Below are 4,215 nucleotides of genomic sequence, written 5' to 3'. Positions count from 1 at the left end.
TCGTAGGTATTTCTTATTTTTCTAGTAGTGATGTTAGTGGGAGCATGATAATTATGATAAATGTTGCAAGTCAGCAATGTTAATTATAGAAAAACAATAGACCTGAGTTCGAATCCCACCCGCATTGTTTTTTTATTTTTTTCTTGTCCGTAGGTATTCCGTAGGTAAAATTAATGGGTGCATGTAAGGGTGGTTCCGTAGGTAAATACCGACGGAATTCCTACAGAATTCCTTCCGTCGATATTCCGTAGCTATTCCGTCATAATTTCGTTACTAAACTAGGGCATTTTTTTCCGTAGGTATTCCGTCACTATTCCGTCGGTAATTACCTACGGAAAATTTCCGTAGGTATTTTTCGTAGGTATTTCTTATTTTTCTAGTAGTGATGTTAGTGGGAGCATGATAATTATGATAAATGTTGCAAGTCAGCAATGTTAATTATAGAAAAACAAAAGTTCAATTGGGAAAAGTTGTTTTGCTATAATTAAGGGAGAGGAAATTATACTTCATTTCAATTCTAAAAGCTTAGATTGAGGTTTTAATCATCTTTAGTCAAAGATATATATATATATATATATATATTACTATATTATTATACAAAGCTTACTATTTCTAAAAATAGATTTAAGACGTGCAAAACTTTAAGCTTTAAAATACAATAAACCAATGCATATCGGTACTTCTCTGGCTTATTTGTTTACATAATTGTCTATTTTCTTCACTTTTTCTCTCCTTAATGGGCTTAGCCAGCTTACTGATGACCAATTCATAACACAAATCAAGGGAATATATTTATTTTGAATTCAAAGATTCACTGATATCTCGCCCTGCACTCTCTCTCATCTTTTCTCTCAAAAATCGAACTCACCGCCATCCTCCTTCATCATCAGTTAAAAGTTAAAACCACCACCACATCACCTTCCGCCTAATGATGCCACCCAACGTATGTACATTCTTTCAGCAGCATAAAAACTACAGACTACATTCCTCTCGATAAACACCTCTACGAGCCCTAAAAACGCCTACTAACAGCCGCCACCCTCACCGCCCGTTGCCACCATGTATCTCCATCTATGTAAGGTTTTAATTCGGGAGTCGATGACCCGTCTTCACCGTCGCTGAAATTTTCAGTTTTCCCTTGTTTCAAACTTTCACACGATTGAATAAAAAACAATTTGGGTTTCAACAAAATTTGATTAATTCATGTTTTTGTTGGTTTAATTTTACTTTGGTGAACAGGGGTTTACACCATCAAAATAAATCCAGGCGAAACCTAAGGATCTCAACACTGTCGTCGTCCCTGCTTCATCACCACCATCAGTTAATTAATATCTCCATCACTCTCTTAAAACCTAAAGATCTATGCGCCGCCACTTCATCCTTATATCTGATGTTGATTCCTCAAAGATTCGAAGGAGATACATCGAAGCAAGGTACATTTTCTTTAGTACGTTATGATTTTGGGTTTTGCATAAAAATGATTCTTGATTAAACCCAAAACGTAGGTTGATCCGAATTTGTGTTTGAAGGTCTGGTTCGATTTTCCTGTGGGATTGCGTTTGATCTTAAAACGTAAGGATCTATGCGCCACCACTTCATCCTTATATCCGATGTTTATTCATCAAAGATTCGAAGGACATCCATCGAAGCAAGGTACGTTTACTTTAGTAGGTTATGATTTTTGGGTTTTGTATAGAACTGATTCTTGATTAAACCCAAAAAAACACTGCAGGTGGGTTGATCTGAATTTGTGTTTGAAGTTCTGGTTCGATTTTCCTGTGGGATTGTGTTTCATTTGGTAACATATAGTTCCTCTTCTTTCTCATGATTTTGGTTTCTAATTGTTCTGATTTACAATAGCGGAATTAATATTTTAACAAGTTTTTTTTCTTGTAGGATAAAGAAACAAGAAATAGAAGCAATGAAAAGAAAAAAAAATCAATGGTTTCTCCTTCACAGTTCTCCCTATATAAAATCCTTTCTCTCTTGGCCCTAAACCGCTAAAATCGCACCTTGAAACCCCAAATGCCACCCTTAACACCATATGGGTCTATCTCTATCTCTGTTAACCTTCTCTCTGTTTGTTATATGTGTTTACCTCTATGTGTATGTGTGTATATGCCAATGAATTGTGTATATGTGTTTAAGTTTGTGTGTTTAGATTTCAGTATGCCATTATCTTTACAAATTGTGTGTTCATCTGTCTGCCTTTCAGTCTTTGTGTCATCTGTGAAGGGTTCAGGAATGCATAAAAACCATGTAGCCACCTGGTATGATTTCAAAACCTTTCTTCATCTTTTTATTTTATTATCGTTTCTTATTTTACCTTCTCTGATCTTCACCCATATATCACTTGAATGTTTTTGTGAACACATGTAACTAAGGGCTCTTACTTTGCAACACTTACCTGACCAACATGATTCCTATTAGCAATATTTTCTGGTGGTTGTTGATATCTTTAGTTTTTTCGGCAGATCCCACCATAAATGATCTATCGAGGTTATGCTTTATATAGTTTCTTTTGTGTTTATGTTAATGAGGTTTTTAGAAAATTTCAAGGTTAAGGTTCATCTTAAGCTCTAAAAAGATAATAATGTAAGGGCAAGAGCAGATTTTTATTGTTTATTTCAAAATTAAAGCAGTTGTATAAAATGAGCTGTAATTATCTGGATGTAGGACATATGGTGGTCAAATGAAGTTGTGTACAAGGTACGATGGATGTGAGAGTAGTATACGAAATCTACAACAGGTAAGATATCCTCATAAAGCTCCAATTTGCATGTTCCATAGCTCCAATCTTCAAAAAGAGCTTCACACTTTCCGATAATTTCAAGTTATAGCAAGGTATTTCTATTTAATTGTTTTTTATTGCAACTTACATTCATTTTCTAATACTATGTGAGTGTGTGTTTGTGGGTGTGGCTATGTATGTGTATTTGGTGCATGTTTATGTATTTTTCTTAAATGTTAAAGTTTTACATGATTCTTGTGGCTTGCTTGATGTTACATGATTCTTAAATGTATTTCTCTCTCTCTCTCTCTCTCTCTCTATATATATATATATATATATATATATATATATATATATATATATATATATAGACACGCAATACAATTATTGTGGCTTGCTTGATGTTACTTGAGGCGGAGTAAAGGTGCATGGGTTGGATTCTATCACCGGGAGGGGAAGAGGACAAATAGAGGCTTGACCTCCATTACAGGTCCCTATTATTGGTAAGTAAGCTTCTATTTTTTATTTACCTTAAACAATTGTATAATAAGCATATTTAATTGTAACTTATGTGTAGTGCCTGCATATTTGATTTTAGCAACAGTGAAGTTGTACTTATAAAAAGGCAAAGAGGTAGACAAATGGGAATCTTATAAAGATTTAAATGTAAAGTGTATTACTAAAATAGGTATGGAGTATAGTGTATTGCTATTTCCAACAATTAGCCCTTTTCTTTTTTATGACAAATTCACAACTAACCTGTTTTACTCTATAAAATTTTAAATAGATTGCTATTAGGGGTAAAATGTATATTGCTATTGTGGGTATAAAAGTGCACTGTTTACATAAGTAAAAAGATTCATAAGTACAATGTTATTGATTGTCAACAAATTTACTTTTAATTTTAAAAAGACTAAATTCAACAAATAGCAATGTACTCATTTTTTTTCTTACCACTGCTAGGTAATATTCATCTTGTGTTAGTTGTAGATTGGATTTGCGAGTTGACATCCAAAAGTAGCTAACATTTAAGTATTTTTTTTATGGTTGATGTTGGTTCTTTGTTACGAGGCTAGCTGTGGTGGAGAAGGTTCTCTTGAAGAAAATCTTGGTAAAGTTGTTGGAAGTTGTATCATCATATCTTTCACATGAATTTATTTTGTTTACAACTTCACATGGTTTTATTTCATTTAAAGCTTCTATGTATATCTGTTTGAATTTGATATTGTATTAAGTTCCTCATGTATAAAGAAAGCAACAAATTGAATATTATATTGTATTAAGTTCCTCATGTATAAAGAAAGCAACAAATTGTGATATTTTTGTTTTTAATATGTGATTTTGGATAACCTTTTGATTATTTTTTTGGGTTTAAGCTAAAAGTGAAGCTGTTTACCGAATGATGTTTTACAAATGATGTTTTACAGTTTCAACCAATTTGGTGATCTTAGAGTAGAATTAAATAACTTGTGTGATGCTTTGCT

At 33.0% G+C, this 4,215-nt stretch overlaps 1 long non-coding RNA gene across 4 annotated transcripts; it reads left to right on the top strand.

Moving 5' to 3' along the window:
- Positions 1 to 743: 743 nt before the first annotated feature.
- LOC145128696 (uncharacterized) lies at positions 744 to 4,000 on the top strand. Of its 4 annotated transcripts, none has more exons than XR_013717057.1 (6): positions 744 to 1,075; positions 1,240 to 1,433; positions 1,530 to 1,653; positions 1,733 to 1,798; positions 1,897 to 2,048; positions 2,216 to 4,000. It is a non-coding gene; the product is annotated as an uncharacterized LOC145128696 (long non-coding RNA). The 4 variants fall into 4 exon arrangements; XR_013717056.1 differs by having other exon boundaries at positions 1,897 to 2,499; positions 2,677 to 4,000; XR_013717054.1 differs by having other exon boundaries at positions 1,897 to 4,000.
- The last annotated feature ends 215 nt before the right edge of the window (positions 4,001 to 4,215 follow it).

The sequence above is a fragment of the Lactuca virosa genome, chromosome 8 (genome assembly GCF_052849685.1).
Source record: "Lactuca virosa cultivar CGN04683 chromosome 8, Lactuca_virosa_CGN04683_v6, whole genome shotgun sequence".
In the NCBI taxonomy this organism is placed as follows: Eukaryota; Viridiplantae; Streptophyta; class Magnoliopsida; order Asterales; family Asteraceae; genus Lactuca; species Lactuca virosa.
The sequence above is the reverse complement of the archived record's forward strand: the minus strand, read 5'-3'. Positions and strand labels throughout refer to the sequence as shown.